Below are 18,577 nucleotides of genomic sequence, written 5' to 3'. Positions count from 1 at the left end.
CGCAATCTTGGAACGCGTTTTCGCTACCTGTTGATCGCTACTGTTTCCTCTTAAATGGTCTACCAAATTTCATTAAAATCGACCTAATAGATTTTGCATATTAAATTTGCAATCTAAATGGTTTTAAAAAAGTTCAAATTTTTTAAAATCTTTCTGAACAAAAAGTAGACCATTTAGAAGTTGGCTAATTTTTTTTACATATAAAGAGGTGCTCTATCTAATACATATTACAGAGTTAGAATCGGATTATTTAAGGGACCTCAGCAATGTTTTAAAATTATAAACAATTTTTTGACTTATAAAAAAAAGCTTTGTTTAATAATAAAAAAATTAATTTTTAGCAATGCAAATAATTAAAACCGGTATAATTTGACTTAAACTTTCAAATTTTGTCAGCAGAATTGCTATTTTATTTTTTAATCAAAAGTTATTCTCGTTCAAAAATTGCAATTTTTCGATTTTTTGAATGTTCCACCGCGTTTATCTCGAAAACTATGCATCCGACGAAAAAACACAAAAGATGTTTAAAGAAGAAATACAAAAAAATGTTTAATTTTGCGGAAAATCGATGTTATGTAATTCCTCAAGTTCTTTGTTTATAACAATCTTATCGACATCCGGATCAACTGTTACCCAAAAAATTCGTGTTCTACCGGTCAAAATACATAAAAAAAACTTGGGTAAGTCCATCTAAATAAGGGAGCCCGTAACACCCCCTCCTGGACACAGCACTAATTTGTTTATAAGCCAAAAAATTGTTTATAATTTTAAAACATTGCTGAGGCTGCTTAAATAATCCAATTTCAATTCTGTAAAGTGCATTAGATAGGTGGAGTGCTTCTTTATATGTAAAAAATTGACAAATCTTTGTATGTTCTAGTTTTTGTTGTGCAAGATTTTAAAAAATTTTAATTTAAAAAAAAAAGTTTAGATTGCAAAATTATTATGCAAAATCTAGTAAGTCAATTTTAATGAAATTTGGTGGACGGTTTTAGCACATTACAAAAATTTTCTAAGCCAATTAGAAAGGTTCCAAGTGTAACCTAAATGATGGAAAAACATTGAATAAGGACAGGCTTGCTTTGCCCCCTTATTTTATATTTATTGCTATTTTGCAGCAAGGGTGTTAAATTAAGACATTTTTAACCAATCGTATCTGATAGAAAATTTAATTATCTTTGTTTTATTCCTATACGACTTTGTTCCAAAATGAATCGTTTTAAAATTTTTAAATATTTCATTTTTTTTATTAATGTTCCCGGCATATCTGAGAAGGAGCATAAGTCAATTATTATTAACGAAGTTATCACCTAACTTTATCCGCAAAAATCCGAATCCCACCTCTCACATCCACCTAAAAACAGATCCTTCCTGCTCTAATAAGACTAAAAAAGCAATTATATATGCCCAATCCACAAGACACGACACAGTGATATTAGCAGACAATCTTGCAGATCTGCAACGACTGATGGAACGCACTAACTACTACTGCAACAGCTACGGGCTTACATTAAACCTCAAAAAAACTAAATGGATGGTAATAACAAAAGATCCACACGCCAGGAATGATTTGGTTCAATAGCACCGTTATAGAAAGGGTTTCCTCCTATAAATACCTTGGAGCTTGCCTGGATCATACAGGCGATCAAACAAAAGAAATAAGAGCAAGAATAGAAATAGCTAGATCAGCATTTAACAAGATAAAAATATTTCTCTGTAATCGTGACATAAATCTTGATCTGAGAGTGCGTATGCTGCGGTGTTATATCTTCTCCACTTTATTATATGGAGTTGAGTCATGGACCATGAAGATGGGTAGCATTAAAAACATTGAAGCTTTTGAGATGTGGTGTTACCGTAGAATGCTCCGTGTATCTTGGGTGGACCACGTGACGAATGCCGAAATTTTACGTCGGATCGGAAAAGGATGTGAAGTTGTACTTACTGTTAAAAGAAGAAAGCTTTAATACTTTGGCCATGTTATGAGAGGTGACAAATACTCGCTGCTGAAACTGATCATCCAGGGTAAAATCAGGGGTAAGAGAAGTATCGGTTGGCGCAGAATATCTTGGTTAAGAAATCTGAGGGAATGGTTCGGCTGCAGTTCCATCGACCTATTTAGGGCAGCCGCCAGTAAAATAATAATAGCTGTGATGATTTCCAACCTCCGATAGGAGACGGACTTGAAGAAGAAGAATCCACAAGAAGGGAGACAAACTCAGAAAAACTATAGAGGCATAACCTTAAGCTTTGTGAGTTAAAAGGTGTTTACGTGGATCATAAATCGGAGATTAAGTAACTTCACGCATTTTACGAAGAAAATGCAGTTTTAGGCTATGTAAACTCAATACAAAAATAGATGAGACATGCGTGAGAATTTTTTGAAATTTTTAAATTGATTACAATCCAGCGAAAAAAAAAATTAAAAATAACGTTGTAATGGAAAAGGGCGGATAGGGGATTGTGGGCTAAATAAAAGGCTACTTTTGAAGGAGTCTTAATTTTGAAACAAATATACCGTAAAAAATGAAACAAAAATGAATTTTGGAAGTAAGGGCATTTTACCTATCTTAAAGGGGAATACCATTTGTTAATGACTGTTATAAAGAAGTAAGTTTATTCATATAAATAATTTGTACCTAATATCCCTTGAATCTGTGAATTATTTTTTATATAACACTCATTTCCAAGAAAACCATAAATAATCCATACATGTGAAACCATTTTGTCGAGACCGAGACAGCTAAATAACGTGAGAAATGTTTCCAAATCTTGCTCCATTGACAGTCTAATTATGAGGTTATTAACTAATTACACTAACGACTGGTGTAAAAAATGAATTCAAAATTTATTTTTAAAGGAACTTTATCTAAATATCGCTTCCTTATACCGATCTCACGATAATTACCATACAAGTAAAAGATCAAAAGTCATTTTGCAAGACACATAGGTACCCACTGCTTTCACTTAAAAAAATATTTATGGATCTGCACCATCGATTAGATAATAGGTATTTTGTTTGGTAACTTAATTATAAACAATAGGCACATCATTAATGAATAAGTTGTGAGTATGCATTCTTTGTGGATTTCTGTGACGATTTCGATTCCTATTTAGTTGTTTCCTGACTCTGTCTTTTTAGTATACAACTAATAGTAATTTTACCCGTCCCCATGCGACGAGGAATACAATCAATTGCCCCTTACAGTCACTGCACTCATTTTTTTTACTTCCTTCTATTTTATGGTATCTCCCTCCAATTTTTTTTACTGTCTCTATTTTTTCTGACACCCTCTAATTGTTACTGACTCCCTCTAATTTATTTTTATTATATATATACGGATATAATGGCAAAATATCAAGATGAGACTGGTGAATGCCCTTGTATTCTTAATATTTCTATACGGAGCAGAGACTTGGACTCTTCGCGCATGCGAGCGCCAAAAAATGGATGCTTTTGAGATGTGGTGCTGGAGAAGAATGCTGCACATAACTTGGACAGCTCATAGGACAAACGTTTCCATTCTAAACCAACTCATGATTAAAAAAAGGCTGTCCACAATATGTCAGCAACGAACACTGCAATTATTTGGTCACGTGGTTCGCAGAGGTGACGACAGTTTGGAGAGATTAATTGTTTTTGGAAACGTTCCGGGGAAAATAATAAATGTACCACCGATGCCATGTTTTCTGTACTACATGAAGTTTATCAAGCACTAAACAATAATCTGCACACTGTTTTTTGTGCTTACCTATGCCAAAGCTTTTGATTGTGTAAATCACGACAAAAACTAGATTTCTATGGAATTCGAGGTATTTCTTTGAATTGGTTTTAATCTTACTTGGATAATAGGAAACAACTGGTTAGAGCAAATGATACAGACTCTAGTCTCAAAAATGTTGTATGTGGGGTACCACATTGTGGTACCCCACATTGGGTCCTCTACTTTTCCTTATCTTTATTAATGACACCACTAGTTTAAAAATCGATGGAAAAGTTTTTCTTTTTGCTGACGATACGAGTATCACTTGGAGCAACTCAAATATCGCAACTCTTCATGCTAGTATAACTTCTGATCTACTCACAATAAAATCCTGGTCTGATTCTAATTTACTCTCTTTTAACGTAGATAAAACAGTAGCATCATTATCCTATAGAGGAGCTCTTCAACCCTTACCTCTTCATAACAGCCAGATCAGTATCGTTGATTCTGTAAAGTTTTTTGGTATTTTTTTAGATAGCAACCTTAAATGGTCCCTTCATATCGATGTGTTAAGCAAGAAACTATTCTCAGCTTGCTTTACAATAAGATCTGTTTCAAAGGAAATGAATTTAGCCTCTTCCAAAATAACATATTTTTCTTTGTTCGAGTCCCATCTTCGATATGGTCTTCATTTTTGGGGTCTGGTACAGCTTTCCAATCCGATGTTATTTTTATATTACAAAAAAGAGCAATAAGATATCTGTTTGGCCTCAGAAGAACAACACATTGCAGAAGCTACTTCAAAGATCACAGGATTGTAACACTACCTTCTTTATTGCTTAATTCGTAAACATCTACATGTCTTTTCAGCAACACCTAGACATGACTATTCCACCAGAAGTTCTACCTTTGACATCTATTTACCGATCCCGTCCAGTGAGTTGGTAAAGAAATCTATATTATATTCTGCAAACAAACTATACAACCATCTCCCTCTACAACTTAAATCTGCAACATCTTTCCCCAAGTTCCGTAAAATGACAAAAGCCTATTTATCTGAAAGACCATATTATTCAATAGCAGAGTTTCTTAACCAATAACTAAGAAATTACAGTATTCTTATGTATAAGTAGAATCTTAATATATATTTGAGTGTCACATGTAGCAGCTTAACTTAACTTATTAAATTTCTTAAGATAGATTACGTACTTCGCAAATTTTTTTTAAATTTTGCAATAGATTGTTACTGATTTTTATTTCACTTTATTATATTTTATTTATATTGACGATTTATATAATTTTAATAAATTGTATTTGTTATTGTTTTTATTTATGATTCTTGTAAGCTTTGTCTATAAAATTGTTAAATTTTTCATGATAATAAAGCATATTTCTATTCTATTCTATAGAAGATCAAGAGGACGATCACCAACTAGATGGTCCGACCAAATAAAGAATTCAGCTGGAAACTCATTTTGCGAAGCTCTTAGAGCAGCTGAAGATAGAGACCAATGGAGAAACATTGTTAGGAATATTGGAAGAAATCACGATCCTCATTAATGGGTAAACGACAATAGAGAGGAGGATATATATTATATAGATATATAGATTTCAAAATCGAAAGACAATAAATAACGGCACGTGGCATTTGCGACAAAAGTGACTACTTCTTATAGCGCGTTACACACTATTGGAATTTTATGTCTGCTTATCACTAAAGTATCGACGTGCGATCATGCTATATTCAACAAAACTAGCTTCGTACGACCTTTCATTAGATATCGCAAATCAGTTTGGCTAATTTTGTCTGAAGATATGTGTTTGAGGAATCCCTTTTGTGGCAAGGGATATATGACATTTCTCAAGCATTAAATCACATTCATGGTAAATCGTTGGTATATAAGGGGTTGTATTCTTATATATTCTTTATTAGAAATAAGACACTTAATTAGAACAGGTGCTGGTGTCATATGATAATTTGAAAAGGTGAAAAAAGGGTTAAAATAAAATTAATCAATTAAATTGTGTGTTGATGTATATGTACAGTACCTTTTATGATGTCTTCTTCTTCTTCTCTTAGTCGACTAGGGCTGGGTAGCATACGGCACTGGCTTATTTTAAAAGTATACAAAAAAAACTGTGATTTCACAAGGATTGTCTATACACATCTGAGGGATGCGCGTATGTGTCCTTAGCGTCCTCAAGTTATCTTAGTGGCTTTGAGCGGGGGTGGCGCCTACAGGACCGTATTGGTACGTAACATACACACACACGTTTAGACAAATAAAAAATGAATAATAATAACCAACTGACTATTTAAGATATTAATTACTAATTATATATTAATATATAAAAAAATATGTGGAGGGACGGAACAGGGATATTAAACTGTGCAATATTATGGCAAGTACATGCGGCAACTATTTAGAATTAGCATATTTGGTCATTTCTTGCGATCTAAAGGATGAGGGTTAAGCGAAAGGCCAACAAACTGCCCTTGTAAAAAAATTTCTGTTAAAAACTGCAAATACCTAATTACCATACAACTAATAGATCAAAAGTCATTTTGCAAGACACATAGGTACCCACTGCTTTCACTTAAAAACTTATTTATGGATCTGCACCATCGATTAGATAATAGCTATTTTGTTTGGTAACTTAATTATAAATAATAGGCACATCATTAATGAATGAGTTGTATGCATGCATTCTGTGTATTGTGACGATTTCGTTTCCTAGTTAGTTTATTCTTGGCTCTGTCTTTACCTAATTGAAGAGCTTATTTCCAAAGTGTTTTAAAGCAAAAAAAATCATATCTAGAATAAAGTTATATGCGCCAAAACAGCATATTCACCATTTGAAAGTGAATATGAAATAGTTATTTATGAAACAGTTCGTAAAGTATGCTTTTTGCGAACGCACGCGGTGTTTAGAGCACGAGCGACTGCGACGCGAGTGCTATACATCGCGAAAGTTCGCAAAAAGTACTTCACGCAAAGTTTCATACAATATTTTATCTACGATAAAAAAATAAAAAAACTGTAATTCTTCGTCACTGGAATTCATTTCTATTCTACAATTTTTAGAACTTTTACATTCCATTTTACATCATTTTACCATCCAAAGATATCATTTTATACGTAGTAATTCCATCTTTATATGCAGGTACATTCCAAATACTCTCTCTGAATCTTTCCTACTAAGTTTTGAACTTTTTTTCTAAAGAGCTTGTGTCCACTATTATAGTTTTTGTTCTTAATCTAAATCTACGTTGCACAACTTACGTCACACAACCACAATTTTATTACGATACAGATTTCACAAACATAAAACACAACACACCGAACAATCAGAATGTGACATTCCTAAAGTAAGAACACCACCCTAAGATTTTTTTCAGACATATACATGCTGTTGCCTACAAGATTTAAGCCAAAAATATCAATTGTGAAAGATAGAACCTAATAATAAATAACTTAGTTATAAAATTAACAGATTTTTTTTAAATAATCTTTTGGGAATGATTTCCATAGTGGAAAGTTAAACGTGAAGGCTTAATTCCATATAAACGTAATGTTTAAATTGGATCCTAATGATTGAATAAAAAATTCAACGATTTGAATATCTACTATTTCCGTATTTCTAACATTTACTACAATTTTCTAGCATATAAAAAATAAATAACGAATAATGGCCACATCCTTTATCTTCCTTATCTTTAAACGCGTAATCTAATTAGAATCAATAGATACACAATAAATAAATAAGTGATTTACATCAGTTTTTTCTGTCCAATCGATATGTCGGTATTATAAGGTTTATCAAAATTGTATGAGTCATAATTTTTCACTCAGAAAATATTAACAGGGTAATATTAAATGTAGGAGGAAAACTAAGTAGGGGGATGGGACAGTTAGTCCAGGGCGCATCTGTTTTGAGATGGACGTTGAGAGGTGACTCAAATTTTTTTGCAGAAATTGCTTGAAAATATCTCAAATAATAATATTTCAGTTCTCCTCAAAATGGTCCGGATTATTGTTTAAATAATCAAAATGTCAAAGTATGAAGGAAAAATTCGATTTTTTTATTGGTTTTTTGATTATAACTTTAAAACTATTCATTTCTGAGAAAAGTTGTACTGACATAAAAGTTGCGTAATTAAATTTCCTACAATATAGAATTGGTTAAAAATTTTAAAAATAGTCACCCTTGTAGCAAAATAGCAATGATTGCGAAAAAAACCATACAAAAACAAGTATTCGCATTTTACGTTTTTCAACCATTTATGCTACACTTAGGACCTTCATATTTTACCCAGAAAAACTATATGATATAGTAAAACAACACTGTAAATTTCATTAAGATCGGTTTAATAGATTTTGCAAAATAAATTTTGCAATGCAGATTTCGCAAAAAATTCATTATTTTAAAATGTTGCAGGACTGAAAATAAAGCAGATAATAAGTTGATTTTTTTTTGCTTATAGAAGTGTACTGCACTTTTCATTTGCAATTTTTAGAATTAAAATCAATTAATTACCATGGCGTTTCGGAAACTTTTTAGATAAACATTAATTTTTGGTGTTACGCGCAGGACAGCGGTGTTCGATTCTCACAAGTTGATTTCCACCAAAATTTCTTCCAACCTTTATCTAATATATTATTTTTTTACTCTACATTTTGTTGTATTTGAATATTTTAATTCCACAGAAATCAAATTAATTTTATTATTGTTTGTGAAATATTGTTTAAACAATTGCATATGTTTAAAAATAATAAATTCTAAGTTAAAACATATGAACACAGAAAATTTTTGTTAAAAAAGTGTTATTTCAAAGGATAGAGTATGTGTTTTTATTTTGCAATAAACAAATTTATTTATTTATATCGAAATGTAATAAAAATTAAAATGTATCAATCATCATCAAAGATCATTGGAATGCCCAATCAGAGCAAACTATCCGCTGTCCTGCGCGTAGCACCAATAATAAATGTTTATTTAAAAAAATCCTGACGCCGTGGTAGTTAATCGATTTTAATTTTGCAAATTTAAAATGAAAGGTACAGTACTTTTCTATACTCAAAAAAAATTTCAACTTGCTATCTGCTTTATTTTCAGTCCTGTAACATTTTGAAAAAATGAATTTTTTTGCGAAAACTGGATTGCAAAATTTAATTTGCAAAATTTATTGAACCGATCTTAATGTAATTTACAGTATTATTTTACTGTATCATAAAGTTTTTCTGGGTGAAATATGAAGGTCCTAAGTGTAGCATAAATGTTTGAAAAACGTAAAATGCTAATACTGGTTTTTGTATGTTTTTTTCGCAATTATTGCTATTTTGCAACAAGGGTGACTATTTTTTAAATTCTTAGCTAATTCTATATTGTAGGAAATTTAATTGCGCAACTTTTATGTATGTACAACTTTTCTCGGAAATGAATACTTTTAAAGTTATAATCAAAAAACGAAGAAAAAAATCGAATTTTTTCTTCATTTTTAGACATTTTGATTATTTAAGCAATGTTCCGGAACTTTTTCAGAGGGAGGATAACTCAAATATTATTATTTGAGTTATTTTCAAGTAATTTCTGCAAAAAAATTTGAGTCACCTCTCAACGTCCAAATGTACTAATATTTTTACAGATGCGCCCTGGTCTAAGTCTATATTCTCTAAATTATGCTCATTTATTTTATTTAAATACAGGGTGAGTCACCACTAACGGGACGGAAGATTACAGCGAAATGGTAAAAGATTTGAAAAAAATTTTAAAATAGTAGTTTGTAAGTTGATAAAATCTACATTTTAAAATTATTTTGAAATATACAGGGTGTCCCAATAAATGGCGGCGTATAAAAGTTATATTTTTTCTTACGGAACACCCTATATTTTATTGTATTTTTTAATTGTCCGCAAAAAATAAGGTATAGTTTCATAAGGCTTCCCTATACCTATGTACAGAGTGTTCTGAGTTATGTTGACTTTTCTTAAAATGTAAAGTTTTAAAAGAAGGCTTATTCTCAAGTTATTTAAGAAATTATAAAAAAATTACTTTTTCATTTAAATATGTGGATATTGGTTGAATGTATTTCATGATTAATTATTACACATTTATTTACAGGGTGTTCAAAATTTACAGTTTCATTATTGGATTATTCAATGTGCCATATGATTCTTATTTTAAATGGAACACCATGTATATTAATAAATAATTATACTAAACAATTTTACCTCTTTCGAATGGTATATGGATGTCATATACCTAGGTCTCATAGTTTTTGCGTAATTTACAATTATTTAAATTCTTAATCTGTAAATTGATTTTAAAACAAAAGATGTAGTTAATTAATGGCATTGTATGACATTGTCACCTTATGACAGTACGGTCTGGTTTTTATTTTATAATTAATTTATTCCATGATTGATTATTACACATTTATTTATAGGGTGTTCAAAATTTACAGTTTCAATATTGGATTATTTAATATGTCATATGATGCTTATTTTAAATAAAACACCATGTATATTAATAAATTATTGTACTAAGCACAGGTTCCTCTTTCGAATGGTATAGAGATGTTCTATAACTAGGAGTAATAGTTTTTGCGTAATTTACCATTTTCTTAAACGGTAAATTGATTTTAAAAATAATATTTATAGTCACTCTCGATTTTTAAATTGTACGAAATAAATGTTTGTTTACTGTATCATAATGAAATGAAAATTATGTCTATTTATTAGACCATTATTATGAAAAGTAGGTATATTGGTCTGTATACAATACATTAAAAAAATCAGGATCTTCTATAAAGTCTAAAGTTCATAAACGATAAGTTAAATACTTATCATAATCCTGTTTGGTCTAATACTGGTGTATTTAAGTTTTATATGGATAATAGTGGTTTCTCATAAGTATTCTAACAGTCGTTTGACTGATTTACAATTCACCCGAAATTTTTTCTTTACTAGTATTTGGGATTTTCGTAACAGAAAGCAGGACATCAAGCTCCTTGACGTCATCACAAATGGTTTATTTACTGGTTTATTTTTATTTAACTTTCCGTATGCAACATTACCAGTAGCACGGAATCTATTGAAATCTTTCAAAAACGTCCTTTTTTGTGTGTCTTATATCAGGATACTTTTGAGCGTAAACTTAAGAAGGTAAGATACAATTTTGCAAACACTCCCCAATGCAAAGTACCATGTCTACTCTTTCGTAGATAACGTGATTATTCATTTTTAGGAACAAGTAAATTTGAATATCATACAGGGATGTTTATATTTTTGATAATTACTAGACCGTACTGTCATAAAATGACGATGTCATACAATGAGATACATCTTTTGTTTTAAACTTGATTTACAGATTAAGAATTTAAATAATTGTAAATTACGCCATAACTATTAGACCTAGGTATAGGACATCCATATACCATTCGAAAGAGTTGACTCCGCTTAGTATAATGGTGTATTAATATACATGGTCTTCCATTTAAAATAAGCATCATATGACACATTGAATAATCCAATAATGAAACTGTAAATGTTGAACACCCTGTAAATAATTGTCTAATAGTTAATCATGGAATACATTCATTCAATATCCAACTATATAGATGTAAAAGTATTTTTCATAGTTTCTTAAATAACTTGACAATAAGCCTTCTTTTAAAACTTCACATTTTAAGAAAAGTCAACATAACTCAGAACACTCTGTACATAGGTATAGGGAAGCCTTATAAAACTATACCTTATTTTTTGCGGAAAATTAAAAATGCAATAAAATACAGGGTGTTCCATAAGAAAAAATATAACTTTGATACGCCGCCATTTATTGGGACACCCTGTATATTTCAAAATAATTTTAAAATGTAGATTTTATCAACTTACAAACTACTAATTTAAAATTTTTTTCAAATCTTTTACCATTTCGCTTTAATCTTCCGTCCCGTTAGAGGTGACCCACCCTGTATATCTAGAACTACTAAAAATGAAAAAATACGGTATATTAGCATCTCATTGGGAAATCATTTATTAGCTGAAAAGAAACTAACTGCAGTCGAAACCCTGCGCACGAATGAAAAAAAGACTCTTACTTTATTTTCACCAAACAAGACTAGAGAAATAAAAAGCCCAAAATTTGGATTCTCAAAAACAACCACATTGTTATGTTCCTAAGAGATCTACATAGTGATAGATATATCCAAAAAGATGATTGAACAATTTTTTTCCTTAAATTTGGACCTGGATCAACATTTGCATTTTAACGGGGTATTCGTCATTCATATCCATAATAATGAAAGGATGCAGAGCAGACAATTTTAAAATATCTGGGAAACGAGCTACTAAAATGGGATCAAAAAATCGTTTGAAAGAACTTCCAAGAAAAATTAGAAGATTAATTTCTGAACAATTAGAGATAAAACCGTAAATAGATGAACTCAAAGCGAATGAAGCAAAAGAAGCAGAGACAGACCTCAAACAAAATGCACTGATGGCATCAAGCGAATGGCTGGCCATGAATGGATGCCAAAAACAATAAACAGATATAAATGGACACACCTAAGGGAGGCTTACATCCGACGATTCATGGTATAGCTGTTGATGATGATGAGATGAACTGCCGACCACAGGTCAAAGAAAAATATGGTACATTGTAACATTTTTTTTATATAATAGGATTAGTAAATAATTAATATACCTGTTGGATTAAATTTTAAACCCACTAGTACTCATTACGGGTACGCCCATGGCCGTCTCAGTAAATAACTACCCTGGGCTAAATTTACTATCATAACGGTACTGGCACATTTCGTTGTCGGTATGACAAACGCAAATAACTGAGTTTATTATTATAAACGGGACTATTTTTATTGCAACCTTGCCGAAACACAATGTTTTGAAAATAGACCGAATGCCCCTTATTTTATATGGCTCTTGCTATTGTTATCTGTTTCGTATATAAACCTCCCAAGGAGTTCACTACTAAGATTCCGTTAGGTATTCCATCCTATTCAAAGCGGCAATGGTATTGCAATGTTTTATTGCCACTTTCCGTTTCAGTAATATTTCAAAGGAATAACTTTCCTTTCTGAAACCACCGTTAGGTATCTTTTGACTTAATTTTGCGGTATCTGTATGATGTACCGTTAATTTACCTAAAAACGCAAGTAGGTCAGTTCTTTTTTGGAGTTCCATTTTATTGAGTAGGGATATATCCCCACTTTTTTTAGAGGGAAAGATCGAAAAGATTGCGAAAGGGAAGGACTTAGCGGCTGAATAGCTTGAAGTGCGGACGTGTGTCTCTAGTACCTCATATCTTATCTACCATATACCTTATCTGCAATATATCTTGGGAGTGAGAAGTCACTCTATGATCGTATGATCTTATTTGAGTGGTATTCACTCGCTTATCGTATCTGTATTTGGAGCTAACACCCGATTAGATTCAAATTACCATATAACTTCAGTGCTTGCTTACTAGTTAAAGTAAATATAGAGTCAGTGCATTTGTATGGCAGAGTAACTGTAAGTGTCTTAATTATACTACCCACAACTATTTCCAAAAATAGAGCAATCCATGGGCTATCTACCTCAAAAATATCTTCATCTGTGGTTAAGGCTACTCTCCGATGTAATCTCATCAGCGATTTCATTAATAGAATTTTTTATTCATTACATAAGGACTTTTCATTTCCAAACCTTAAGTACAAACATTCACTAATTCATTAATAGCTGTGCGATTGGCTTTTTGGTTAATAAAACCAAGTGCGGGGTGGTTTTTGATCTTTGAACAGTAAACTTTTGTTAACTTTGTATGCTTTGCATTTAACTTTATTATATCTTTGTACTTTATATTTTCTATCAATCATTAAATTTACCATATCAGTTATCTCGAGATAAGCCCTAAAACAGTAAAGAGAGATTTTTCATGATAGATGCTTGATTTGATTTTTTTAATTCATAACCATCATTGTTTATTTCTAACTGTACACAACAACACATTAATTGTTGGTGCAGTTTTGATTGGTGTATATTGTGTTCTCTTTATTTCTTGTGTTTTTTGGGATTCACCCTTCTGGTGAACCATTTGTACAATATATTGTTTTTTGTTTATGTCACGAGTTTTATTTATCTACTCTTAATAAGTTCCCTGATAAGAGATTACCTCTAAATATTTACTAATTAACTGTCTATATCTTTTCTTGTATTTGGTCTCAGAACCTCATTATCTTTCCTTACCTACCTGTTTTTGTTTCTAAGGTTTCTTAATTTTCCCCTTGCAACCCCAAAAAGTTAAGTGGCGCCCTGTATCTCTTCTCTTATCTTAGGTAATTTGACATATCTATGTTTTTATCTGTTTCTCTCTCTTCTCTAATCTACCTTCTCTTGTCTTATCTTTACCTATTTCTTCTATTGACTCCCCTCCACGTTCCAAAAGCTAGTTTCGAACCAACGACTCGCTTTCCACCTACCATCTGGCTGCCGTCGCAGTGTCTCCATTGGTGACCTTTCTAGCACCATCAAAAAAAAAAAGGTTTCCGAGGTTACAACATAATATGTTCGAGATCTAGGAAAAAATATCTGCTCTGAACACGCCAACAATATCTGTTAGACCGGTCTAGTTAGACTCAAAAATAGGAATGAGGTTACAGTAATTACCATCAAGCTGAAAATTGACAGGATTGTTCAAAATACCATCATAAATGAAATCTAAAAAGTCCTCAAATCCGACCCGAGCTAAAAAATTTACTCGGGGTCAAAGGTCACCAAATATGGTTTTTAGCGATTTTCAGCGAAACGGTAAGTTTTATCATAAAATTAGTTCTAACAAAAAATGTAGATTAGATAATTGTCTATAAAAAAATAACTTATTACTTTTTTTCGTAAAAGCCACCGTTTTTGAGATTCAAAGAGTTGAAGGAGTTCTAATCGTCATAATATGTATTAGTACCCCACGTACATATTGTTATGCTCTACTTTATCTATTTATTTAGATTGATTAGCAAATTCTTAATTTAAATGATTATTCAATTATTTTATTTACTGCCTATGTAAAAACACCACTAAATTCAAATTAAATTTTCCAAACAATTTTATTCTCAGGGCTAATTTTGTATTTGATACAATACCTGTGATCTGAGGCTTCTAGTATTTCTAGTTGCTTACTTCTTTCAGGGTGGAAACAGGAAAATTGAAAACACTCAAAATCATATGAATGTAATCTATTGTTTTTATCAAATAAACCGTGTACATATGATTCAAAAATACTAGAAAAGTTAACTTTGTTGCAACAATTTCTAACTTAATAAATTAAACTCAAAATCTCATTGTTTTGACAAAAAAAAGTTATTTAATTAATTTATTATTTACTCATACTAAATTTAATAAATTTTACTTTTCTTCTTTTGAATTGATTTCTCACATATGAAATGACTAACTGCGTAAGAAAAAATGTTCAATAAACAAATAAACAAATATGGTTTTGATATAAACAAATCTTCTCCATTCCAACAAATGATTTGACTAACCTTTTTGTTTCTTCACTTCCTCGTTTTCTGGATTGCTCCGTCCTTGATTCTCCCAACACGTACTCTCTGGATGTTGCGAAAAAGTCCCTCTCGTCAAAACTGCTTCCAAGAAAAACACACAGGACTTGCTCGAATTCTATCACTCAGTTTCCTTGGTCGATATCTTGTGCACAAAAGGATAATAATCAGCTACTCGTTCTAGACAAAACAAAGGAATCTCCCTCGGACCAGGAAAATTAACTCTTCAACCGATCGACAATTTGGTTTCAACTTGATTCTGCTCGCAAAGGCTGATCACACCACTCTACACTGATTACACACTTTTTAAAAACTCGACTGCCTTCTATCGATGTTCATTACACAGTGCCCCTTATTTCTCTCTCAACTCCAGACTCCAACATTCATTATCCCTTCTCCCGATATTTTCCATCCAATAAACAACAACCTCTCTCAAACCATTTATTTCTTAAGAAACGAAATATTCTTCCACATAACTTTTCCAATTTGTAAAATTTCAAGAAATATCATAATTAGTTCTTTTCTACTTTCTACTTTTACAACTAACAACTAATACAATTTGTTTACCAAATTAAAAACCTTCCCGGAAAGATCTTAAAAAACCTTATTGTTCCCGTCAACGGTCTGTCCACTTTCTAATCACCGAATTGTTTGTTAATGTCCCGTCCATTTCGTCGAATCATTATCACTAATCGTTTTCATTTTTCCGCAACACTTGTTTAATAGCAAAATTAAATTCTATACAATTTTGGTCATATACAGGGTGATAAAAAAATTATGATCTTATGGTCTATTGATTTAAATTTAATTTTTTTTTAATTTCTTTAAAAAACAATTCTACAACAATATACACATCACTGAAGCTGTAATACAAGTAAACATAATATTCTATCGTTAACTTAACTTATATTACAGATAATAATATAAGATATTATAAATATGATAATGTTTCTACTATATAGCTTGCGGTATATAAGCAGAAGTATTAGAAAATTATGAACTAGCTGGATAAATTTCCCTTTTTTTTAATTTATGCCGCTTTTTATAACTTTTGTCATTTTTAACCCTTGCCAATATCAATTATTCAATAGCTTCAAATTAAACAGAATCATAACAGATCCCAGGAATAGGCCTACTGGGGAAACCACGTTAAAAAATCACGCTAAGTACACTACCTCAAAGGTGGTGTGGAAACGTGTGCGCATATTATTATGACGATTACAACTTTTTGAATCGTTGTATCTCAAAAACGGTGGCTCTTAGGAAAAAAGTAATAAGACATTTTTTATAGATAATTATCTAATCTACATTTTTTGTTAAAACTAATTTTATGATAAAACTTACTGTTTCGCTGAAAATCGCAAAAAACTATATTAGGTGACCTTTGACCCCGCGTAAATTTTTTAGCTCGGGTCGGATTTATGAGGACTTTTTTGATTTCATTTATGATGGTATTTTGAACAATCCTGCCAATTTTCAGCTTGATGGTAATTTTTGTAACCTCGGATGTGTAAGTTGACCGGAGTATGTACCGAATGTTACAATCATTATGTATTAGTTTCTTTCCTTAAATAATTCTTGTTTTTGTTTAACGTTTTTTGAAAAATAAAATATTTTATTTTATACAAACAATAATACATTGAAAAGCCATAATACTTAACGTTGGGGCCTGTTAGGCGCCATGAGAGCACTTATGTATGTAAAATCCATGCGTGTACTTAAATGTTAAGTAGAAAATATTTATGGCCTAAAAAAATTGGAAAATCTTAAGTAAGTAAGAAAAGGGAAAAGTTACGTAAGGAAGTGTAACCGAAAACGTGAGGGACAGGGCAAACCGAAGAACTAATAGGGCATATATACTAAGTTAAAGTATGTTATGTTAAAAACAGTAAAATTTAATCTTCTATATTTCAAAGAAGAGCATTTGCGATTAATGTAAAATAAGTTTAATTAACTCAAGTTCTTATTCATAAATTTAATTATATCTTAAATATTGCACATATTTCAAAACTACTATCTGTCCTAAAATTAAAATTATTTTATTAACTTTCTATGCAGCTTAATTCATGCAATTGGAGAAGAAGAAAAATTTGCATTTTTATGCAAATGTTGTTGCAATTGCCATTGCCTTAATCAGCAGTTAATAATGAGAGGGAACGAACTACACTAGTCACCGCAACAGTAATTGTTGTAATTGTTCGAACAAACATGAGAGTATGAGTTGATGTCACAACGAATTGGTACGTGCGAATTTCAAACGTATCGACAAATGATTTAATAATTGTTATATCATAAGAAACTGCTTTAAAAGTTCAGAGAGACAAGTTCAGTTGTGAATTCTGTCTCCACCTCAAATACTAAGCCAGAAAATGTTCCGAATATGTGCAAATATTCGTGTAGTACAAGGGGTAGGAAATGATAATTTATAAATTGTTTTCGTTTATAGCCGTCAAAATAGATGGCACCTTTGTAAGCTTACCACTTAAGTGAGAAACATTCAAGAGACGTTTGTTATCTGTTTCAGTTTGTACTGAGGTATCCGTAGGTCTGTCAACAGTTTTTAGAATAACCGTATAAACTTAAACTACCCTTGACAAATTTCATTACCAAACAAGTTCACCAGAAGATGCAATCAGACTTAAACCCTAAAAAGTCTCCTCGATACTGCCTGATTACCGCCAAAATCCTCAAAGAACTCTCCCAAAAACGGATTCTGTACTTGACACAGATATTCAATGCAATCCTAAGAACGGTCCATTGCCCCATTTCATGAGAAATTAGTTCAATTCCTAAGCCCTACAGAAGACATTGAATCATATGGATTTATTAGCATATTGCCGATGATGTCTCATGGTAGGGTAGCCAAGGAGGAATTTTGCGCGTTACTCGAGCACGGCAAAATATCGCATGGGGGGAAACTTTGTACCCTGAAAATGTACCCCTACCATATACCGACTCTTAATACAGGGGCGTGCGTTTCATGGTAGTTCGTAAGAAAATCTATCCTAAGAAAAACTCGAAAACCTCAGATTAAGACTAGATAAGTTGAGTACATACAGAAGAGTGTATATTTTAAAAACCTGACAATTTGAGCTGGGCTTAAGGAAATGGGTGAGTCACAAAGTTTAAAAAAAGCGAATATTTCGCGAAATGAACCTCAGGTAGAAAAACTGAAAAATACGTGTTCAATATTTTTCAAAAATCTATCGAATGACATTAAAAACGATCCCCATGGAGATGGGGTGAGGGTAATTTTAAAATCTTAAAAAACGAAATTTTTTATTGAAGTTTTGTTGTCCTTACGTAAAAATGAGTAACT

This window comes from Diabrotica virgifera, chromosome 2 (assembly GCF_917563875.1).
Source record: "Diabrotica virgifera virgifera chromosome 2, PGI_DIABVI_V3a".
Taxonomy (NCBI): Eukaryota; Metazoa; Arthropoda; class Insecta; order Coleoptera; family Chrysomelidae; genus Diabrotica; species Diabrotica virgifera.
This window is presented reverse-complemented; position numbering follows the sequence as displayed.